We start from the raw sequence: 24,404 nt of genomic DNA, 5'->3' as shown, positions 1-24,404 counted from the left end.
ATGATTCATGTTGAGATGCGTAATTGTGTTCTTGTTCATGTGGTTGCCTGCGCTGCAGATCACTGATTCCACTTAAACACTTGAGAAAGCAGTAAACTCCATTCAGGTAGCGAGCTGCACCGGGGGACCCACACCTGGTCCTGTCCCCTCCCCTGGAGCCCCTCCTCTCCCGCCCCCCTGGGAGCCGCCCTCTGGCCCTGCCGGGAAGCCGCCCTCCCTCTGAAGGAGCCTCCATCCCGTCCATGTTGTATATTCCTCTTGTTGGTTTGCTGCTGCTGGACATGTTCTCTCGTTACTCCTAAGAAAGGGTGTGTGGAAAATACATTTTTTGAAGCAGTACTTTCTGCTATGATTTGTATTCTACTATTTTCCATACGTGTTGCAGGGTGAGCCAGGTTCCCCTCTGAATCGTGAAGACAGTGTTCTGTTGTGTTCTAGCTGCCAGGGGAGCTGTTTCCAGATGGGTTGTATGTGAGCGGTTTTTTTCCTTTGTGTAGGTTTTTGAGAACTTTTAGCCATGGCATTCTAAGATTTCAAAATTTGTATGTATAGTTTTGTTTGTTTTTAACCTTACTAGACACAGCTTGTAACTTTTTAATCTGGAAACTTCTATTCTTCATTTTGGGGAATCTAAAAATACTATTTCTAAAAAATAGCTTTATCCCCTCTGCTTTTCTCTCCTCTCTTTCTGGATATTTTGATGTTGAACTTCCTGAACTCATCTTCTTTCTCCTACTTTTAAAAAATTTCTTTGTCTTTTTGGGGATAAGTACTCAAGTTCTATCTTTCAATCTTTCTATTGATTTTTCTCTTATTTCTGTTGTTACATGTTTCAACAATTTTCAAGACTTTTAAATTCAAGACTGATCTTTGTTCTTGTGTCATGAATATAATTTCTTATTTCACTGAGAATATTCGTTTTAAAAGAATTCGTCCTCCTCTCTTCATTGTCTCCATTTGCTTTTCTTTTTTTCCCAGTTGATTTGCTCTCCTTTTTCATCCTGGAGGGTCCTTCGAAGGCCTGGGTAACTGGCCGGCTCTTCTGTCCATGAGCAAGGCACTCAGGAGAGTCCGTGATGAGGGGCGCTGCCGACAGGGAAGCGAGGCCACTGCCGCTTCAGTCTGAAACCCACAGGTGTCAGTGGCCGCAGGTCCATTCTCTGGGGATGCTCAGTTCCCCAGAGAAGAATCCGTCACTTTCCTGTCTGGAATCTACATCTAGGACCATATCTTGGAATGAAGCCATGAAAGGAGGCCGGAAGTCTTACTTAGGCGTGTGTCCCCCACTCCTGTTGTCTCCCTCAGTATGGGGCCCCTTTGGTTTTGTTTCACCACAAAATGAATCATTCATTTCATCCTGGGTTGGGGAGGGCTGTTGCTCGGCTCTGTAGGAGGGGAGGAGAATACTCGGAGCTCTACTTTTAAAACCTCCATCTAGGGCATCTTTTTCAGCCCCAGTCCCCACCCTGCCCTCCCCAGCTTCCGGTGCACTAGGCCGCAGACACTTTCCGGTGTTCTCATCATGGCTTGACATGGCGTTCTCCTCTGCACGCACTGTATGAACTTTCTTGGGTCTGTTAATGCCCTGTTCTCTTCTGTCATCCATCACTTGGTGCCGTCTCTCATACTCTGTTCTCATTGTCCTTGTGGCTTTATAGCATTTTAAATTCTTTAGTCTCATTTTATTGGGATATTGGGAAGAAGACATAAATTTATATGTTCAATCAGCCATATTTAACACATAGTTGGCATATCTGTTTCTGTCCTTTAATTTTCACACTTTTTTGTCATTATCTGTGTTATATGAAAAAGCAGCTCATTTCTCCTACTTTAACCACAGTCCAAGCCCTCCATTTGCAGGGAGACAGACTTCAGTCCTTCACCATCTTATAGGCATACATGGTTCCTATTCTATAGGATTGAAACCCCATCCCCACTGCCTGATTCTGGCCCGTCCCTGAGGACCCAGTGGACTTCATGACTTTAGCCCACTGTAGGTTCTACTCCATTTTCATAGAGAATTTTAATATTTAAAATTGTAATTTTTGATCAGTTTTTTAGAAATACACTCATACAGTCACATCTCCCCCAACCTGGAGTTTGCAGGGAAGGTCTCTGAAGATACTGGTGCTGTCAGGATCACAGTCTGTTCTTTGACATTTTGACATGAGGTTGCATGTCTGTTGCAGCTGCAAGGCGATTGCATTTATCACAGTCTTCCTTCCATCCTACGTCTCTGGACGCAACTGGAAGTACTTCTGCTGTAGGCTCCTGAGTTCCAGGCCTAGGGGACCCTCTTAAAGCTTGCCAGCTTCCTTGTTCTGTTTGCCTCTTCAGATTGTGTCCTCCTTGAAACTGTCCTTTGGCGCTTGTGTGCCGTGCTTTCCATCGCCCCCCACATCTGACCAGTCCTGCTGTGGCCCGTCTGTGGCCTTCCTTTCTCCATCTGCAGTGAGGGAAGAGGACGCAAGGGCAGGGGGAGGAAGACGAGCACATGCCGTTGCCACAGGGTCTGTGCAAGAAGATGAGGAGTTGAACCAAGACACTGACTTTAAGAATGGAGAGAGGGACACAGGATTGAAACTGTTTCAAATTTGACAGGACTTGATAATATATTGAATAAGGAATATGCTGTGTCAATCACAGTGTTTTCTGTGCCAGCCTCCTCTGCGAAGGCAACTGTCCAGTCCACCTGATTCAGGGGAAAAGCTAAGTGGTGGTACTCCCTGTCACATTCACCTGCTCCTCCTGTTACAGGTGAGTGGGGTCGGCTGAGCGCCTGTCCTAAGGGAAGGTTTCCGGTAGGCTGACCGGTACCTGTAATGTGACCCTGTATGAGAAACGAGCTGGGCTGGTCTGATTCCTGATCGTAGGCATCGAAACCATTGAACACAGAGAACACCAGCTGTGAGGAGTAGGAGCAGAGGTCGAATGGGATAGAGTCGGGCTGTCTGAAGGTTCAGGTAGGCTTGGAACCATGAGGAATCATACAAGCCAAAGTTCTGAGGATGCTGGATAGTAAAGCAGCTCATTTTGACCACAGTCCAACCCTCTGTTTGTAGTTCCATGCTTGTTGAGGAAAGATACGGAACGGATGAAGGAAGTTAGCTGTGAGAGGAGACGCTCAGACATGTCGGAGTCACACGAATGTCCAGGAAGCTCTGCAAACTGTGGCTCCAGGACTAGAAGCAGATTCAGGCAGCAAGGAAATGTCTCTGCGTAGAGAGACGTAAAACTCCTGCACCGGAGAGGGGCTACCATTCAACCTGATGCTTGGAATAAGGGGCTGTGGTGGGACTTCCCTGTCTGAGGAAGGAGCCAAAGAGCTGTTGCCAGGCTGGCTCATTTGAATTACAACCAACATGAGTTGAGCACTTACTGTGTGCTATACACTCAGTGTTGTCTATAATAATCATGTAATATACAAAATTCAGTACCATTCTGTAACCATTAATGCAATCTTTCGATGTTATTAAAATTCTTAGAAAAATTCCCTGTCAGCTGCCTAATAGAAGTAGCATATTTTTCATGATACCTTTTCTTGAGTTTTAACTCAAATAAATAACACTTTACATATGCACCTGACCTGAGTATCTCTGATTGTTTACTTTCATTTTTCCCTCTGAGATATTTAATTTAGGAAAATTTTTAAGTTTTTAGTTCTTTTATCTAAACATTTTTTGTTATTAATTTCTAGTTTTATGTTGTCAAAGAATGTTGCTTATGTGACGTATGCATTGAGGAACTTACGAAGCTTTCTTTGTAGCTCACTATCAATTTTTATAAATGTTTCATGGACAGATGAATTTGGTGATTGTAGGGTACATCATTTGATGTATTTCCATTAATTCTATCCTATTCATTTTATTATTCAAATCTTCTGTCATCTTATTTTTCTGTCAAGAAAGAGTTGGTGTTTAAGTATGCCATGATTATGTGTTTATCAGTTTTCCTGTGTATTACCAACAGTTTTTGCTTTTTATAGTCTGATACTGAATTATTTGACACATAAAAACTTACAACTATTATATTTTCATTGTGGATTGTAACTTTTGTAAATATAAGGTGAAATTTGTGTCTTGCTGAACACTCTTTGCCTGGAATAAAACCTTTCCAGAATTTAACATTGCCATTTCTGGGCTGTATTGTTTTGCCCTTGCTGAAAAATCTTTACTCATTCTTTTATTGCCACCATTTTTTTTCTATTTTGCTTTATGTCTATTTCCAGTAGACAGTGTAGAGTAAGATTTGAATTTGTAGGGCAATTGGAGGATATTTTATTTTAATAGGGTAGTAAATGCCTTACATTTATTTCATGATTGATTCATTTGTTTTTATATTTATCATCCATTTTGCACCTCCTGTTTTTATGCTTCTTTGCTTTTTCTATCTTGAGCTCCACAGAGTATGTTTTATATCCTTCTGTATTTTTCAGTGATTTGGGAGAAAGGTTCTGTTTTAAATTATGTTACTGATTACCTTTGGTTGTTAGAAACATTTAAATATGTACTTCTAGAAGTTTTTATTGTGGTATTAAATAAAATGCAAACATACATGTGTTTGGTATCAAACACAGTCCCTGACCTACTGTGCTTGATGTAGGACTTTTCAGCTTTGGATGGTGCAGGAATGACGTGCATTCAGTGGAAACTGTCCTTTTGGGTTGTGAATTTCGATCTGTTCCTGGGCCAGGGGGCTGGACAGCGATATCTGTTTCTCACTTTAGGTACAGTATTCAATCAATCACACGAGATAGTCAGCACTTTACTGTAAAACAGGCTTTGTGTTAACGTGACTTTGCCCAGCTGTGGAGTAATGTAAGCCTCCTGAGCACACTTAAGGTGGCTGGGCTAAGCTGTGATGTTTGGTAAGTGAGGTATATTAGATGCATTGTTGACTTACGATGTTTTCAGCCGTGATGGGTTTAGCAGGACATGACCCCATTGTAAGTTGAGGAAGATCTGTAATTAGGCATATAAGCATATAAATATGATCTTTTGCTTTCAGTTTTCGTGTATCCTCATGGTTTTGGCGTGCTTCCTGCAAGAATGATACAGCAAGGCTTTAGTTTCTAACCCAGGGAGCCTGTCTTCACTTCTTGTTTTGGGGCATTCAGTCCATCTAGATTAATTGCTTTTAAATCTACCCTTTTTGTTGTGGGTTCCATGTGTTCAATCTGTTCATTTCTTTTTCCCCCTTTCTTGAATTTGTTTGGATTATGGGTATTTTAAAAAATGACTTTATCTTTCAGCCAGGGTAGGAATATTTACTCTGCTTCTGTTCCTTTGGTGGTTACCTGAGAAATTATTATAAGTGTAGTTATTTATCAAAGTTTGAAGTTAATCGATACCTTTCATCTCCTTCTGATAATGCATGAACCTTACACTATTTCAAGTGTTTTGTTACCCTCCTGGTTTATATATTATTGTTGTCATATATTTTAATTCTTTGCCTTTTCAATCCCTTGAGGCATTTGATACTGTTATGTTATATGGTTGACACTTGGATTCACCCACAGTCACCATGTTCTGAGTTCCTCCTTCCTTCTTTGATCTCTGTCCCTCTCCCAGGACTACTTTCCTTCTCTGAAGCGTGTCATGTAGAATTTCCTTTGGTTGAAGTCACTCACGCTGATTTCTCAGTTACTGTCGTTCTGAAATACCAGCAGCGCGATGGGGGGCCCAGTCTCACTCACACTTGGGCCCGGCGTTTCCCTGGTACCCTGTCAGGTCTTCTCTGCTTTTAAAGACATTTAATAAGTACTGTTCTGGGACTTTTGGTTGTTTCCAGCAGGAATGTTGATTCAAATTATTAGTCTAACATAACCTCATATATAAAAGTATATATATATACATTTTTAGGAGAAACAGAAAAAAAATCATATTTTTGACTGTGGACATATAAATAAGGAATTTGACATGCATTCACTTTACTATCACCATTCTTGTATTTGTCTGTTCTTTCACCAACACCACACTGTCTTGATTGCTGTATCTTTATAGTAAGTCTTGAAGTTGGGTGGTGTCAGTTCTCCAGCTTTGTTCTTTCCCTTCAGCAGTGGGTTGGCTCTTCTAGGTCTTTTTCATATTCATATAAACTTTAGAATCAAAATAACTTGCTGGGATTTTGATTGGTATTGCGTTGAGTCTATAGATCAAGTTGGGAAGAACAGACATCTTGACAATATTGAGTGTTACTATCCACGAACATCTCTCCACTTATTCTTCTTTGATACCTTGCATCAGAGTTTTTTAGTTTTCCCCATATAGTTCATGCACACTTTTTGTTAGATTTGTACCTAAGAATTTCTTTGGGGTGCTAATGTAAATGGTATTTTTTAGTTTCAAATTCCACTTGTTCGTTGCAGATGTACAGGAAGGCAACTGACTTTCGTATGTTGACCTTGTGGCCTACAGTGTCGCTCTAATAGCTGATTAGTTCCACAAGGTCTTTTTTGTTTTCCTCTATTCTTTTGGATTTTATGCATAAATCCCAATGTGAACAAAGGCTGTTTACTTCTACCCTTTCATTTTCTTGTCTTACTGCATTTGTTAAGCTGTTACCTATCTTTAACATATATATTTTTTAGGAAAGGGAAATAAGGAAATATATTTTTAAATTCTTGCCTATCTTATATTGTCTTTATAATTCCTTTATGTATTAAAGAATATTTGGGTAGGTATAGAATCACACAGAATATTTTCTTTTCCTTTGTGGTTGACACTCCTCTATGAAAGAAGTAGAAATAAGCACATTAACTTTTTCATCAGTTCTCATTTCTACCCTACTTTGCAATTTTCATTGTAGTTTTTTTTTTTCCACTGGCAAGAATATTTTGTTTTTAAAATCCTATTCTATTTTGCTGGTCAGAGTTGGAATGAAGTCTGAAGTTAGCTCAATTGTCTATTCCTTGAAGGCAACATTTTTTTTTTTTTTTGTCTAGATGATCATCTGGTTTTAAGTATGCATTTAAGTAATCAGTATGTCTGTACTTTACTCACTGGTGAGTTTTGACATGTTGCATACATGTGAGCACCCCAAATTTTCAGTGCACTGTGCCTCAACATACAGGCAGGAAGCTTAGACTTTATTCAAAGCTCCCCTGTGACACTAATCTCCAGGTCACTTGCATGTTCGGCCTCGGTGTCCCCACCAACTTCTGAGTCCAAAATCGGAAACTCTAGGGTTCCCAGGTGTTGGTCTCACATTCCATCAGAGACAATTCCTGCGGCTCTGACCGTCTCTCTCTTCCATTGCTGCCGGTATGCCTGCCTGTGCACAGCCAGTCTCAAACTGCTTGTAAGAGTGCTGCCGAAAGGCACTCTGGGGCTTTGCCAGCAATGTCCTCTGGCTGCCAGCCCCCTTAGCCCCTTGTCTTTCTGGCCAGTGTGGAGTCACCTTCCTCTGTGTCTGTCAGCAAGAGTTTCTGAAGCAGAACTGCCTGAGCGTTAACACCTTGTCTCTCCTGCTGGGTTCCCAAGCTCGTACCCCATTGCAGTCACTGTCCATCAGTGTAGTAAGATGCTGTAGAGTCACTACTTGTCTTCTCTGTGCTGTACAGCCCTCCCCGTGCAGCCCCCTACATGATGTGTGTGAATCGTAATGCCCCTTATTCCCCTTATCCCTCCCTTCCCACCCACCCTCCCTAGTCCCTTTCCCTTTGGTAACCGTTAGTCCATTCTTGGGTTCTGTGAGTCTGCTGCTGTTTTGTTCCTTCAGTTTTCCTTTGCTCTTATACTCCGTATATGAGTGAAATCATTTGGTACTTGTCTTTCTCCGCCTGGCTTATTTCACTGAGCATAATACCCTCCAGCTCCATCCATGTTGTTGCAAATGATAGGATTTGTTTTCTTCTTATGGCTGAGTAATATTCCAATGTGTATATGTACCACCTCTTCTTCATTCATCTACTGATGGACACTTAGGCTGCTTCCATTTCTGGCCGCCTGTTTTAAGTGTTCTTGAGCATTCTGCAACAAGTGAGGAGCTCTTAGAACATTCTGTGACCCGCAGTTAGGAGTCTGATCCGCCTGGAGGATGAAGTCTTCGGGGGGTGGGGTGGGGCTCCAGGAAGGGTGTGTGCCAACTTCGTATGTCAGCTTAGGTTTTTTTCTGACCCGATAAAATGCCCCATAATAGTTCCAATCTAAAAGTCATGTCATGATGTGTTTAGGTGAGAATCTTTATTACTGATTCTGCTCATTATGGCTTGTGCACTGTCTCCTGAGCATTTCTGTAGGGCTGGGCTGGGAACTGAGTGGGTATTTCTTCTATCTGAGCACCTGGTTTCAAAAGTTTTGAGCAGATGGAATCGAGAATGCATTCCTCCCTGTCACTGCCTCCTGCTTCCACATCTCAGGGCACCATGTACCTCTGCCAGGTCCATCCATTGAGGAAGTCTAGTCCCTGGAGGAGGAGGCAAGGAGGGACCATGCCCCTGTTGCCCCAACTGCACCGTCGGTGTGGGTTTCTACCAAATCAGGTGCTGCGTCTCTAGCCCAGGGAAAGGGTGGAAGGTGTGTCAGAGAGAGTGGGCTGCTCTGCCCTGAGCTCCTTGGGGATGAAGGGTGTATCCCCCACTGCTTTACGTGCAGTGTGCAGACAGCCCACAACTATCAGCCCTCCTTGGAACTCATCCACTGTTGTGCTCCCCTCTGGGAAAAGCCTGCTTCCAATGGCTGGCTGACGGGGAGATGATGCCCAGCTGGGCCAATTCGGAGGGCCATTGCAGCCTCGGGGGTCCCTGTGGGGAAGGGGGCTGTCTCACAGTGCATCTTCTCTCTTTGCAGTTCTGCTTCCCTCTTTCCCCTGGGGGTGCTCCTGGGAGCACTCTCTAGTAACAGTCCTGCTCCCTAATCCCCACCCCAAGGCCTGCTTTCTGGAGAGCAAGCCTGCAGCCCTGAAGAAGTGGGGAGACCTGTTTCCTCTGGGGCGGTGGCCTGGCCTCACCACCCATTTCACATTCCATCCCTACCCTCTGGTAGGTAGCAGAGGCTCCTCCTGAACTCATGCAACAGGTCATTACTTAACTAAGTAAGCCTTAGTTTTTATGATTTTTGGGTGTCCTTGATTTTTCATTGTGATTTTTATATTTTAGGGGTAAGGACTGCTTACTTTAGGATAGCCAGCCAGACATATTTTCAACAAGAAACCCTTCCTCTATACCCCTTTGGTCATTTTCCTTTGTCCCTTCTAGGTTCTTCTGGCTAGTTAAGTACACATAAGACAGATGAACAGGAGAAAAAAAAATCAAAATTCTTATGTATGGGATCCCCAAAGATGTGAGGCTCCCCGACAGGCAGCTGAGGCTCATATGCCATCCTGAGCTAGAAGGGGGGTAGGGGTCTGGGGCTCCAAAGAGAGGAAGACAGTTCACAGCAAGACGGAAGAGTGAATGTTCAGTAAACATATGTTTGCATGCAGGTAAATCTTTCTGATGGTTAAAAAGTTATCTCCCATGATCACTCTTTTCCTGCCATAGGCCCCCTGCTTAAGTTCTTAGAGGCAGCGAAGGGGAAGGGAAAAAGCTCTTCTTGAGTCTTTTGAGCCTCACTTGTCTTAAGATCAGAATAATCCACGTGCCAGAGTGGCACATTCTAGGGCAGCCTGCCCTGAACTCCGTCACACTCTGTCTTTAAACGTAACAGTAAGTGATGATGATTTATCATAAAAAGAGGAGCATGATTTACTTAGCTCTCTCTGCACTTGAGGTCTAAAACCGAAAAAGAAAAGGAAAACCTACCATGTGAAGGCAGCAGCGCAGAGCTGGGCATTGGCGCTTCGTTCCCTGGTCCTGCTCCGTCGCGGAACTTGCAGGAGAAACCTGTTTGGCAGTAATGGGGCAACATTCAGTCTTGAGTCTGTTCTCCTTTGTAAAGTTGGTGACCCCTCTGCCTCCATGGCTGGGCAGAAAGGGCAGGGGCTGTTGCTTTGAATACGGTGGTGGGTGGTCGGAGTTCAGGCGACTCGGCAGGCACCTGGGGAATCGTCTTCCATGGCTCTGGGGTCACTTACCTCCCGGGTCTCCTGCTCTCTCCACCCTGAGGAAGTGAGGCAGACACTCTGAGCGCTCCGTGCTCCATCCTCCATGCCTGGAGCGGGACCTCTCTCCAGGAACGGCCGGGGTTGGGGGCAGTGCTCTGGCCTGTGGCTCCTGGAAGCCAGACCTTCAGCCTGGAACCAAGACCAGGAGGAGCCAGTGTCTGGGCTTTGGCCAAGATGGGGCAGCTGCAGGGTTTGATCCCCTGAGTCCTGGGGAGCAGCAGATGCAAGAAAGGGGTTCAGAGCAGGTGTCAGCAGCTGCGAGCTGGGAGGCAGAGACCAGAAGCCGGAGAGAGCCCCTGAGACAAGGCGCGGAGAGGAGCTTTCTGAGGGGCCTTGTGCTGGAGGGAACCTCGGCGTGCCAAGTGGATTTGGGGAGGAAGGAGGGAAGGCAGGCAAGCTGAATGGGGCCTTGACAAGAACAGAGGTACGGGCACTAGGAAGCCCAGGGAAAAACATGTGACGATTTAAAGTGCATGTGCTCACCAGCATGTCCGCCTGAGGGTGGAGGGGGCTGTAACTGAAGCTCCAGAAGCACGGGGACACTTCATGGAAGACTAACTCGGGGGAGCAACGAGGCAACTAGCTTGGGGTGCGGATGGAGATGGCTAGGAACTGGGTAGCATGTCTTTGCTTCATGCTCACAGCCTGGGCTCTGCCTTAACATCCTCAGAGTAACACTGAGCCCCAGCTCACGGTGAGTAGGGGTGCATCCACTGAGGACCAGGATCCCACTTTGGGGAAGTTGTCGGCTGTGTCCTGGAGTGGGGCTGCCTTTGCATGTAAACAGTGAGTGATTGCATGAGTGGAAGGGTGCATGGGTGAGTGTTGTAGGTCACCAGAAGCTTGGCAGACCGGGTCCTTGCAGGGGCAGCCCCTCCCTGTCTGCTGTTTGGTCTGGGTGTCCAGGCTGTTCTGGGCTCCTCTGGCCGTAATCCTGCCATGTCCCCGTATTTGCTGCCTCTGGAGCAGTGGGGCTCAGCCTCTCCATCCTGGGCTGGGAGGGTAGGTGATAAGCATCTGGAAAAGCAGGAGGCTAGACTGTGCTTCCTTCACAGACCAAGGGAAGCTCAGGGACGTTGGGGCAGCTGCTCTTTGGGCCTCGGCCACCCTATCTGTACCAGGAGCTCAGAGGCGGTGGAGGAGGCCTCTCCTGGCACCCTTCTGCTTGGCACCCAGACCACACAGAAGGCCCTGCAGTGGCCTAGGTGGGGCTGCCATCCCTGGGCAGAGGTCTCTGCTGGTGAACAGCAGGTGCTACCCTTCCTCTCTGCCATCACCAGGGAACTCACGTTCCTGGTGCAGGAGAGGATATGCGGCCCGCCACTATCACAGATACGTTTTGAATGCACGGAAGACTCATCTGCATGCAGTAGGGTAATACAGGCAATAGCCAAGTGCATTTATAAGCATATTTTCTTAAGATAGAAGTCTGGTTTTAGAGAAAGAGGTGACATGGGTGCCTCCAGCCTGTGCAGTACTCGACCAGCACTGCAGATGGAACCTTCCGTGTCTGACCTCAGAGGGGCCCAGAGAGGTGCTGCTGTCCCCAAAGCCTCTCCCTCCTCCCACAGTCTGGTGACTGGGGCTTGGCATTCCCACAGTGCTCACTTCTCACATGTAAGGACAGAAGCTACTTTAAAATGTAAATGTTGTCTGGGAAGGGTATCATATTAAGCTATAATTTGCATTACCTTGAATTAATCTATCAGGTTAGCACTGGTTTCCAATGAGTGCTTGGAGGAAGTGGAGGGTGGGGAGAGGTGGAGGGGGCTCCCTGGGAAGGCAGGGCTGGCGTGGCCCCACGGGGGCCCGGCCTCAGGGCATTGGCCCTTGCGGTCATGATGAATGCAGAATAAAGAGCAGGGGCGCCAGAGCCCACCTGTGTGGTTGCCTTTTGGGGACCAGCGTACCAGTCACACGTGCAACCCCAGCCTTGCTGGCTGTCCTATAAATCCCCATATGGGTTTTCTCTCTTGTGCCAAAGCCAAGCCTCAGCTGTCCTGGCCAGCTCTTCTGATTATTTTCTGAACACATACAGTGGCACCTCTGAGCCAAGGCCTGTGATGTTTTTCAGTCCCAGAGTGTCTGCCTTGTTGAATTCTGTTGAAATGAAGAGTACACCCCAAGTTTTTGTGAGCTCTACCCGGTAGGGGGATTTGTTTTGTTTTTCACTGTCTCATGTTTCTACCCACCACTATGGGGCTGTGGCCCACCCCAGGGGCACACTCAGTGTGGGGTGGGTGGAGAAAGATGCTCCTGATTCTCAGGGGGAGCATCTTCTTGAAGGGCCCCTCCTTGCTTGGGGCTGGGGGTGACCCAGCCTTTGTGAGGAATGTTCTCCCTTTTCCACACTCCTTGGTGGGTAGAGGTGCCCCTGGGAAGAGTTGGCTGCTAAAGGGCCAGGGATCATCCTGGGGAGAGAGCCCTATGTCCCACCAAAAGAGCGGTCTGTATTCAGTGTGCCGATCCCTCAGCCCACCCCCGGGAGGCTCTGGCCCTCCGTCTTCCTTTGGACCTGTTCCTGTCCTGGTCAGAGAGGTGTCCAGTTGCCAAATCCAGTGGGTTAACTCTCTCCTTTGTTTTCCTTGGTCTCACAGCAGCCTTTGAAATAGTTAATCATGCCTTTGTTATATCTTATAATAAAATATTTCATTCCTGTGAAAGGGGTGAAAAGGCCAGGATGCTGCCACCGTGTTTGCACCTGAAGACATTACGGACCCCGCTGAGGCCCCAGCATCACTCTCCTGGAATTACTGTAAAAAAACTTGCTTCCAACACACCACCGCATTTTCTCCCACTTCATGGGCAGCTCAGCACCTTTTCTGTCTCGTTTGCGTCTTGACCTCTAACCTGACTCAGCCTTTGGACTTTTATGTGTGTAGACCCTCCAGGGTCTCATGCAGTCCGCGGCTCTAGTGTCTGTGGAGGGCCGGATGTGAGATCACTTCCGGAATAAGATCACTGATTGGGAAGGGACAACACCGGATATGCAGTCAGTGTGGAAATGACATCATTATGAGCCTGTGTGTATAAGCTGTGCCCAGAAATAAAACTGCATCACTTGTCCGTCACCAGTGGTCAGTGAACCTGATCCCAACTTTGGTTTCTGTGTCTTTCTTGTATCTATCTATGTGTTTTTCTTAATCTCTCACCCACTCCCCTCAGGTTCTGCTGGTTTGCGGTGCTGGTCTCCGAACGTGCTGTTTGTGTGCTGACAGCTCCCACATCTGCCTCTGCCACCGACTGCCCCACCGCAGCTGGTTTGAAGTGAGTCTTTTGTAGGCAGCATATAGAAGGGTCTTGTTTTTCGTCCATTCAGCCACCCTGTGTCTTTTGATGGAAGGATTTAGTCCATTTACATTTAAAATAATTATTGGTAGGGGTGTACTTATTGTCATTTTGATAATTGTTTTCTGGATGTTTGTGTAATTTCTCTCTGTTCCTTTCTTCTCTGGCTCTCTTCCTTGTAGTTTCCTTGTTCTTCTTATGTTTAGATTCCTTCCTCTTTCTTTTATGTATTTACTATATTTTTTCTTTGGTTACTATGAGGTTCACATGTAACATGTATATAACAGTGTCTTTTGAGTTGACAGTAAGTTAATTTTGAATACTTTTCAAAGCTTTATATTTTTGCTCTTCCCTCCCCCATTTTATAGTTGATGACACATTTTACATCTTTTCATTTTATGTATTTCTTAACTAATTATTGTATTTTAAATTAATTTACTACTTTCATCTTTTACACTTCATATTTGCTTTATACATGGTTGATCCACTACCTTTATTATTTGTTTACCTTTCTGGTGACATTTTGACTTTTGTACATTTTATTATTATTAATTAGTGCCTTCTCTTATTAGCTTAGAGAAGTCCCTTTAACACTTCTCATAAGGATGGTTTAGTGGTAATAAACTCCTTTAGCTTTTGCTTATCTGGAAAACTCTTAATCTCTCCTTCAATTCTGAATGATAACCTTGCAGGGTGGAGAATTCTCTGTTGGCGGTTTTTCCCTTTTAGCACTTAGTTTAAGTGTTTCTGGATTGTGAGCATGGCTTTGGGCTTCTGGTCATTTATATTTTCCATTTACAGATAGGAAACCTGTGTTCCAGAAAGGCTAATAAGCAACTTATTTTAGTGCACACAGGAAGTCTTAGGGCTACTATTTGAATCTTGCTCTGCTGGGCGGCAGAGCCCATGTGTTTTCTATCACCCACCTGAGCTAGGGACCTCTGACAGATGAGATCAATGTCTGACTGCTTTCTGAAAATCAAAGGGAAAGTCATAGTTTCTTCTAAGCAATTTTTCTTCTCTACTCCTGAAACAGAACTATAGGAATCACCTGTATTTGCCAGAATGAAGAAACTCTCATTTCCAGTTTGCTAGTAGTTTCCCTCCCACCTGGCTTTCTCTTGCTTCCATGAGATTGTTTTTGTTGCTGTTTGATGGAAACTTGCTCTACGCTTAATCTTTTCCCAAGCTAGTTCTTTGAATTCATCTGCTAGAGTGGTCATAGGAACCAACCCATTTTGGCAGTTATAAGACCTTGGTTTTTAGTGACCACCAGCAATTTCTAGAAGGGCCAGAACCCTTCTAGATCAATATTTGGACAGCACATTCAGCCAGGCCCGAACAAGGGCATCGAGAATCCACTCAATAGTAAGTGTGCACTACCATGTCCCAAGCATTATGCTGCCAAGTAGATTTCACATCAGTACAGAGTTGCAGTGACTATTTTTGGAAAGTTTGTGGAGGCATAAATCAAGTAAATATAAAAAGTAAATTTAAACAAGTAAATAAAAAAACAGATTTTTAAGAGTTAGTTTTTTCAGTGGGTCAGGTATCTCATGCTCCAAAAGGATCCATGAATTCTGAAGGTCTCATCAGTCTCTGGAGAATCACAGGGGCCTGAAAGAACAGGCTCCTCATGGCTTTTTGGGGTTTATGGATGTCCATCCTTCATGATGACATTGAGACCTTGGCCAGGGACTTGTGCTTTTTCATCATGTGCATGGATTTGGTTCTTAATAACCCAAGCATGTATGTAATGCTGTCTAAAGTTCACTGTCAGGCACTTGGCATGCATACACCTCCCCACACCCCTGTGAGCTGTATTTATCCTTCCTTTGGAGGTGAGGAAACTGAGGCACAAAGGTTAAATAATCTGCTAAAGGTCACATGTCAGTGGCAAGGCTGAATTCAGCTGGGTCATCTTCACTTCCCCTAGCTACCTTCCTTCTTTCACGTGTCCAGATCACCAACTTGAAGAGCCCCAGGGCTGCCTGCTGTTGATGCTCATGGCCGGTCTCAGCTCCCCTGGGGGCTCTGGTGGAAGCAGGCACATGGCCGTGCCTCCTGGTCTGCTGGTCCACATGGAAGGGGCGGTTTAGGGCCTGACTGTCTCCGGACAGAGACCCCTCCAGGGCTCTGTTATTGGGGCAGCTCCCCTGGGCTGGCTGTGTGCTTCCCTGTGACTGTGAAAGCTGTAAGACGCGCAGCCGCCCAAGGCCAGGGGTGCCCGACCAGAGAGAATATGGGGGCGGGGAGGGACTGGTCAGGAACAGATCACGCTGATTCCTGCAGAGCCCGCCGCTCTCCCTTCCTCCTGTCTCAGCTGAGTGACATTTGTGCCAGCTGCTCCCAGCGGGAGTCACTTTGGCGAAATGTCACAGGCTTTAGCCTGAGTGATCCTTCCCCATCCTTCATTTCTCTCCCTGCCGCCTCCCTTTCAGCCCTCAAGTGCTTTTTTATTTTGAAAGGACACCGCCTTGAAATTCAAGTGCATGAAAAAGTAATTACATTTTCTCTTCAGGTCTGCCTGTCAGAGAGCCTCCAGATCATCTCTGGCTGGAACACAGATGATTCCGGAGGGAAGTGTTATTGGCTGCAGTCCGGTGCCTCCCTGCCTGGGTCTCCCCCGCCGCTCTGCTGCCATGAGGGGCGGCGGCGACCCTGTGGCGCTCGCTGTGGCCTCCCTCCCCCTCTGCCACCTTGGGAGGGTGGAGGCCCCTCTCCCGGCAGCGGCTGGCCAGCCGTCTCATTCAGGGTCACGCCGGCAGTAGGCGGAGGCTTACCTGGGCTCACAGCTGGGCCTCACGCTGTGCTGACCCCACCATGTGACCGCAGTGACTATTCGCAGAACCAAAATTGAGACCAAAATTCATCCAACAATCGAATTGCTTTTGCTGACTTAGGCTTTTGTCAAATTTTTAATACAAAAAGCTATTTGAAGTAACTGAAACCATCCCTTTTGGAAGAATACATTATATAGTATGGGAATTACCCAGAAAAGCCAGCACACAGAGTTGTTGTTTGGTGGGAATTGCATTTGACCAGGAGCTCTGAGTCCTGGATTCTGGTTCAGGGTGAGCACTTGATGGGCTTTGTGATTTTGGCTAATTTACTTTGCCTCTCTGGCCTTTTCTTGGCAGCAGGAGAGGCTGGGTCATTGATGTCTCAGGGCCTCTAACACTGGTGTCAGCGACCTTGTAGTAGCAGAGCAGCCTCCGAGACTAACTTTAGAAATGATTTCACTTCCCTCTAACTTCGGGCAAATCTCGGCAACATCTGAATTCAGTCCTTCCCGTCTGGGACCCTCTCCTGTTCCCTGGGGTATCTACTTTCTTTTTTGCCAGACTGAACCCCAGAACTTATTTTTCTGATGTTTCCAGTAAAATGGTATTTTGGATTCACCTCCCTCCCTGTTCCTTTCCCCTATTTTGTGCTGAACTCCCACCGGTGCCTCCTCTCAGCCTCCGCTGTCCTTCCCAGCCCGCTGCCTTCGTGTCAGGTCCCACCAGCACCTTCTCTTTCATGTTCCAGTCTGTTTCTGCAGCGGCTCATTCCTCTTCGTGTAACATACGGGCTCAGCCCTCTGGGCGCTGAAAGGGACAGATAAACAAGTCTGGGCTCTTCTGGCCCTGCCGCAGAGAATAAAATTCTTTCCCTCCCACGGCTGCTTCTCTCTGCCCCCTACCCCATTTAAAATTTCCTCCCCTTTCCACAGCTCTGAATTGTCCTTTTAAAGATAACCAGAAACAGCCTATTCTGGAAATCCAGCAGCCGCGTCCAGCTCTGTCCCCTTCCCTTCGGGAGGTCTGACTTTCATGCATTTCCTAGTCTTTCCCAGAGATCACGTCTGTTCTCTGGCTGCCAGTGTAACTCTCTGAGATTCTGAGACCAAGTCTGTAACTGCCCCATGTTCCTCTTTACACGGGTTTTCCACTGTCACCACACTTCACCTTGCTTACGGTGGAACTCACATCCTTGTCAAAGCCTGCTCTGCGCCCAGAATCCCCACTGCGGCCAAGTTAAGTGGTGTGGGTAAAATTGCAACTCTTCCAGAATCTCTGGCCTGGCCTTAGTGCATCTCCACATCAATAGGTATTTCCAAGGGGTGGAGAGAGGTACTCCATCCCCACATCAATGGGTAAATTACGGGGAAGTGGGGGAGCGGAGGGAGGACATATCTGGACCAGAGAGGTTGGGTGGGGGCCCTTTTTCTGCAGCCGGGTTGTGAGAGACATGGGTGAGCAGAAGTGGATGACTGCTTGTAAGCAATAAAGGAGTTTCTCCTACGTTATTTCTCTCTTTGACTGATTTCGGTTCAAAGGTATTTTGCACTGGGGTGGGAAAGTATTTTCCCCCGGAGTTACTCGTGGGTTTGACACCCAGTCAGGGTGCCCGTCTCTCCTTGTCCCTTGCCCGCCTCCCTCTGTTTCTGCTGCAGCTCCCTGCTTGTGACTTACACCAAGAATCTCTTAACTAGTTTGTAATTTCTGGTTCTCCAACCCATCTTATTTTCCTCTATGCCAATAATCTTTATAAAACATCATTTTGCATATTTCACTGCGTTCTTCAACGCCCAGCATTCCCAGTCACTCTGAAATCCCACCTTCAGAGCTTCCCAGAATACACCCAAAACCATTGGGTCGGTGTTCAGAGGCACCCACAATTTGGCCCTAACTTACTCCACTTTACCTCCCCTGGGCACTCCTCTCTGCAGACAACACCCACTCTGTCTGCCCCTGTGCATCCAGAGCAGGTGCTTGAGCCACTGGGAGACTTGGTTTTCCTCACCTGTGAAGTGGTACTAATACCTCCTCTGATTCCCTCAGGGGGTTGTTAGGATAAAATGAGCTTATTCAACAAACATTTATTGGAGAGGTACTTGGAATTTTCTAAATATTTATGTGCCAGGTTCTGGGAATTTGCAAAAATAAATATGTTACAGGGCCCCTCCCTTGAGTTGCTCGGTTAACTGGGGAAACACATTTTGATGACCTGCCGTATCAGTGGGGTGGCATGAGCGAGGACTCCTGGCTGGGTGCACACTGGGCCAAGCCTGGCCCCATCCCTGTGCCCTGTGCCCTGGGACCTTCTCCGCATCCTCCTAAGTCACCCTCAGCAATCCTGCCGGCCCTGCTTCCATTCCCTCAGGGCCCAGCTCTCTAGTGTGAAAATGAGTGAGAATGGGTGCTAATTTAATGTGTTACTTCTTCCAGGTGACATATTTACATTTTAATAGACAATTCAAAGGAGAATATTTTAAGCCTAGTGGCAGGTGGGTGGAATCATGTTTTGTGTTAAGATTTGGGGGCCTCCTATCACACCCTGTAGACACCCACTGATTCTACTGGTAGAATCACGCTGCTCTCAGAGTGCAGAGATGAGGGCCCCTCCCTGGCCGTGCCGCCTCCTGTCCTAGCTGTGCAAGTCCTCTGCAGTGGAGTGTGGCGTCTCGGTGCTGTGATGGGTGAGACATCTGTTCCACGATGGGCCATTACCAACAATTCATTACTGCCAAATGGACTTACCCTCATTAGCCCAGGGGCTCCGAGTTTAATGTGGCGTCTGCAATCTCACAGATTCTGCTGTGCCATTGAAGGCATGCATCACATTTGATAGAGCCAGGACCTGAACTTGAGAAAACATTGGGGATTTAGCATGCCTCTTGAATTAGTTCACATATTTACTCTTCATGAATAAGCCTGTTTTGTAGACAAAAGGTGTAGCTTATAGCCTCATTGTTCTGTGTACCCACGGCTTTGCCCAAGGACGCAGTGCTCCTTGGGGAGCAGTTTTGCCCTTATCTTCCAGAGCTTGCAGTAGGTGAATAGGCTTCTAAATTCCGTCCTGGGAATGTTTCTCCTGGGGCAGTTCAGGGGAAGGGCCTTGGGCTGGGTCTCCAGCGGGTACTTCATTGTGACTTGGGTGTAAAATGTGCCCATGGGGCCACTTGGGAAGGTTTATTCTCTCCTTGGTAGTGCCTTCCAGAAGAAGAATGTGGTCATATAGCTACATGTTTTTTAGGAGTGAATTATCCAGAACCAGTAATTCGTTCAAATAATGTGCAGCAGACACAGTGTCAAGCTCCTGAACGTGCGGGGTTAGAGGCCCCGCCTGTGTGTGTGAACTACACCCCCCCCCCACCCCCGGGGCGCCCTCTGCCCCTCACACCCCCCGCAAGATGGTGGTTTTCCTTCCAGGCTCTGTTTCTTCAGTAGCTCAGGGATCTTTAAGGGGCCTGCTGGCTAGAAAAGTCTGTGCTGTCATTTACTGAACTGCCCATCAGAATTGCGAGATTCTTTAAAACTCACGCCCCAAGTTCCAGATTTTGTGGCTTATTGGTGGTGGTGATGGTGGAGGAGGAAGACATTTTGGGGCCAAATCAGGTCCGTTACCTAGTTTACTCCTTCAGGGGTTAAACTTGGTGGTGCACTTTCCTCACCCTGGTATGTCCCACAGGTGCGCAGTAGCCTGCCTCCCAGCCAGCCATCCCTTCCACAAGTTTGAATGCGCATCACATGCAAAACGTGGTGGCAGGTGCCGCGGCCGTGCGGGCCTGGGGTTCCTGAACTGTTTAGCCCCAGCACAGGCAGGATTCCCTTAGATTCGTCAAGTACTAGTGGAGGGTTTGCGTGGCTCAGGCCCCGGGATTCCAGGAAACCCAGGTCCCTCCCAGAGACACACACACAAGGTCCCTGTGGGTCCGCCTGAGATGCAGGCCTCCTGGGCAGCGCTCCTTCCGCACCAGCCGCCTCCTTCCTGCTCCGTGAAGGGCCTCCCACCAGGGACGCCGCTGCCTCTGACTCTCACCTCAGATGGGACGATTTCCTGTGTGGACTGGGTGGAAATACCGGGAGAGTGTCTTAGGTTTCAGCAGAACCGTCTTACCCACTGCCTTACCAGCTTAAGCTTCTTTCCGTACCATGAACTCTAAGCATTTCTTCATTACCATGCTTATCTTGATGGAAAATCAAGGGTTCTTCCTGATTTCCGTGCACTCGGAAGAGGCTGTGTGGCTCGGGGCGAGTGTCTGCCCACTCTCAGTTGAGGACACTGGGTGGTTTTTACCTTTGACTACTATGGGTAAGGCTGCTGTGAATGCTCGTGTAGGAGCTTTTGTGTGGACTGTTGCATTTCTCCTGGGCATATGCCAAGGAGTGGAACTGCTGGACCACATGCCAAGCCCATGTTTGCCCTTTCGTGGACCTGCCGGCTGTTTCCCGAAGCAGCCGCTCCATTTGCCATTCCCACCAGCAGCATCCGAGGGCTTGTTTCCCCCCATCCTGGCCATACCAGTCACTCTCCCTTTTTATCACATGCATCCTGGTGGGTTTGAAGTGGCATCTCATGGTGGTGCATTTTCTTGAATGACATTGAGCGATTTTTCGTGTGTTTGTTTGCTATTTGTATATCTTACCCAGAACAAATGACTATTCAGATCCTTTGCTCATTTTAAATTGAGTTTTTAAAAAATTATTGAGTTGTAATATGTTACATATTCCAGATAAAAGTTCCTTATCAGATATCTGATTTGCAAATATTTTTTTCCATTCTGTAAGTTGGGTAAGATATTAAACTGAGCCACAGTTTACTATTTGTAAAGTTGAGGTAATAATGGTATCCAGCTCTCAGATTAAGATTAAGTGAAATGATGGGCAAAAGTACGTAACATAGAGCCTGGACAGCAGCGAGCCCCACTCTAGGTTGGTATTTTACTGCATTTTTGTTCATTTCTTCCTCAGGACAAGAGCCTTGGTTACGTATCCTACTTTTCCCTGGAGGCCCCTGGTGTAGGAAGTGCCTCTGGAGCCCCAGGTTCGGGCAGAGGCCTCCTGGTGCAGGCAGCGTAGTAACAAGGACCAGGGTCACGTGGGGCTTCCTGCTCACCAGCCCTGGTCCAGTGCTCTGTGAGCTGGGCCGGGGCTTCTGTACGGGCAGCCACTGCTGAACCCGACCTGTGTCCCCGCTGTGCACCAGAAGGCAGCTAGTCCACTGGGAGCCCAGGGGCACTATGCAGCCCCCGTGGAGTCAGTACTTGGCCTGAGGAAGTCAGAGGCCAGAGGCCGAGTGCTGGTCTGGTGTGTTTTAAAGTAGAACCTGGAAGTCCCTTGAGCGCGGTCACCATCAGTCACTGCCAGGAACTTGAAGGGAGGGAAGATACCTTTATGGTGGGGCTTTGTGCATGGTGGTCCCCCTGTGCATGACACCTGCCAGGTGACCAGACCCAGTCCGAGGAGATGCTACCCCACTGCCATGAGTGGTGTTTGGGAAACAAATACACGGATGGTTTCAAGGCCGGTGAATGTCGGATGTTTATTTGCAAGCTGGTATTAAACCAAAGCCGGGACAGCACAGCGACTTCTAGCATCCTGTCCCTCTTCCGAATCCCTAACCACTGGTGCTGGGATTCCTGACAGACCCCCCATGTGGGAGTGCCCCAGGTGCTTGCCAGCCTTCCTTCCCTCCTCTCTAAGTGAGTCTCTCCTATCCTAAGTAGTTCTGACCTGGCGTGAGCCACCAGCAAGGTGTCCGTGAGAAGGAAGGTTAAACGTCAAAGGGGTCACAGCGAAGGAAACAAAGCCGGGGCAGCACAGCGGCCTCTAGCGTCCTGCCCTCAGCACGGGCCGTTAGGGATTTGGAAGAGGGACAGATGCCAGCTAACATTTACTGGGGAGTGAGAACTAAGGAAGTGAGGAAGAAAGGGGAGCCAGGCAGGGGAGGGGGTGAGACAAGAGGTACGTCCCAGGCCGGCCACTGCCTGGTACCAGCAGCAGGGTGGCTCAGCCTCATGATGCGGCTTCAGAGGCTGTCTGAGCTCCTAACCTAAGGCAGTTTGCCAAAGGGTGGGGCACAGAGAGGGGGCGATTGTCAGCCTCTTGCTTCTGTTCAGAAGTTGCCGGAGGAGTCAGCTAGTTTGCATGACACGGTGCTCCTGGGAGGACCATGTGGAAGGCAGCTCACACCGCACTCAGTGGTCTGGTGGTCATCTGAGTCTGGAAGAGGTACTGGGTGCTAGCTGGTGGTGACACAGTCAGCAGCTGGTGTGGGGCAGGGGGCCAAGGACCCAAGGCAGGTGAGGCTAGCAGGACCGAGGGAATGTGGGTGCAGTTCAGGCTGGTGCCACTCAGCTCTGCTAACTGTCTCATCCAGCCCCCAGCCTTTTTGTGAGAAAAGATACCCCGCTTTTCCCCTGGGGGGGATACAAATGCAGTCAGTCAGTCATGAATTCTCTGTCAAGGCTGTAAGCAGCCATGCTCTCTGAGAGGAGGAAAGTGTAAGAATGTAGTTCCTGCCTCTGGTTTGAGGACATAGGCATGTTCTTCCAGGTTCAACTCACCCTCAGCTAAAGTAGGTGGCTCGCCCAGTAGGCTTCTTCTTTCACTGTGCGTCTGAGTCACCCGGGGGCTGTGTTAAGCTGCAGAATGGGATTGAAAGGCCTGGGGTGGGGCCTGAATTCTGCGTGTCTCATGGGCTCCCAGGTCCAGCTGAAGCTCCTGGTCATGGGCCAGCCTGGCCACAAAGACCAGACTGCCTGTGTCCCCTACTGGCCCAGGTGCTGTCCCCTTGCTGGAAGGCCATAATCGCAGCTGCCTGTTCAGTTTTATTGTTTCAAGCACCTTGACTTGCTGCGCTGGGCCCGTTGCGGGGAACCAGCCCAGCCCCTTCTGGAACCTGGGTTGTTAATCCCACCAGTCTAGTACCTGCCTTTGCCTGTTTGTCCCCTGGCCCGGGGAGGCCCAGCGACTCAGTTATGGTCTCAGTCCTGAGCTCAGTGGAACCTGACTGACAGAGTTGTCTCTCCCTGCCAAGCTGCCCTTTGACCTGGCAAGGCTGAGGTTGCAGATGGAGCATGAATGCAGGCTGTGGGGAGAAAGGCGTGTTGAGAGGGCACGTCCTCCACCCACGCTGTGACTCCCTCATGGTCACTGGGGCCGTGGAGCCTACGGGGTGTTGGCTTGGTATGTATGCCACCTCCCAGAGGACGGGCCCTAGCCCTTTGGGGTGCTGCCACCAAGCGATGCCTCTGTTCATCATGCCAGGCTTTTGGGCTTCTGCTTCTGGATGACGGGGAACGCGGTCAGGTCAGGGAGCCCCATGGTCGTGTGCCCAGGGCGTCTCTCCTTTGAGGCAAAGTGGCTCCTAGGAGCTGGCATGGCGACTGGGCAGTGGTTGGTGGGGTCACACGGATGTGTCACCGTGTGGCAGTGGAGGTGGACAGTGGTGAGGGCCTGACAGGATCTGAGAGGATGCACAGGAAGTGTCCAATAGACTTCAGCAGCACCAGACACCTAAACCCCCAAGGCGGAAGGGACTGGGCACCACGGGAGGCTGGCTGTGGTCCTGGTGAGGGCGTGACCATGGCCTGTGGTCGTTGGGGGCCTTCAGGAACAAGTGTGAGTGCACCTGCTCAGGGGCCACACAGACACGAGACTCTGGGGGAGGGGGTTCCAGGAGGCAAGGACAGGGTCAACATGGCCCAGATGTGAGAGCACGTGAGGTTTATCCAGGGTCCAGGGCGCAGACCAGTTTGAGCTGGCGTGCATGTGGTGGGGGTAATGTAATTATTGTAGTACTAACGGGCGAGCACCTACTGTATGCTAGGCACCATTCCGAACTTTTACATGTTAAATGCCAGGCCAGGCTGGCACTGGATTTTGGGGTGCCTTGAATGACCAACCCTTTGGAGTTGGGCCATTGCTCTAGCCACACTGGCATTGGATAGGTGTGTAAAGGGCCCCGTGAGGAATGGGCCAACTTCCTGTTGACTTTTATAGTCTTAATTCCTTCTCCAAGGCCTGGCACATGGGAAGTTCCCATGACTTCATGGAATGTTAAAAACAGCTGTCCTTAATAAAGGCAGTTGACATGGAATAGATTATTTAATTTGCACACATCCTGGGAGGTAGGGTAGGCACTGTTAATAGTCCTATTTTACAGATGAGGATGTTGAGGCCCAGAGAGGTTAAGTGAGTTGTCCAAGGTAATAGAACAAGAAAGGGCTAGAACTAGGTTCTAGACCCAGGCAGTCAACGTCAGAGTCCACACATGTGATTTCTACAGTCCTTAGCCCCTGG

General features: G+C 48.1%; 1 long non-coding RNA gene across 1 annotated transcript in view; it reads left to right on the top strand.

Annotated features, from left to right (window-relative positions):
- Positions 1-24,404, top strand: part of LOC108401547 (uncharacterized) — a 214,324-nt gene that overhangs the window by 115,774 nt on the left and 74,146 nt on the right. Inside the window, exon 4 of the long non-coding RNA XR_012132781.1 lies at positions 13,210-13,311. This is a non-coding gene — a long non-coding RNA (uncharacterized lncRNA). The remainder of the gene's footprint in view (positions 1-13,209; positions 13,312-24,404) is intronic.

The sequence above is a fragment of the Manis javanica genome, chromosome 6, assembly GCF_040802235.1.
Source record: "Manis javanica isolate MJ-LG chromosome 6, MJ_LKY, whole genome shotgun sequence".
In the NCBI taxonomy this organism is placed as follows: domain Eukaryota; kingdom Metazoa; phylum Chordata; class Mammalia; order Pholidota; family Manidae; genus Manis; species Manis javanica.
Note: the sequence above shows the minus strand (reverse complement) of the source record. Positions and strands in the feature narration are given on the sequence as shown.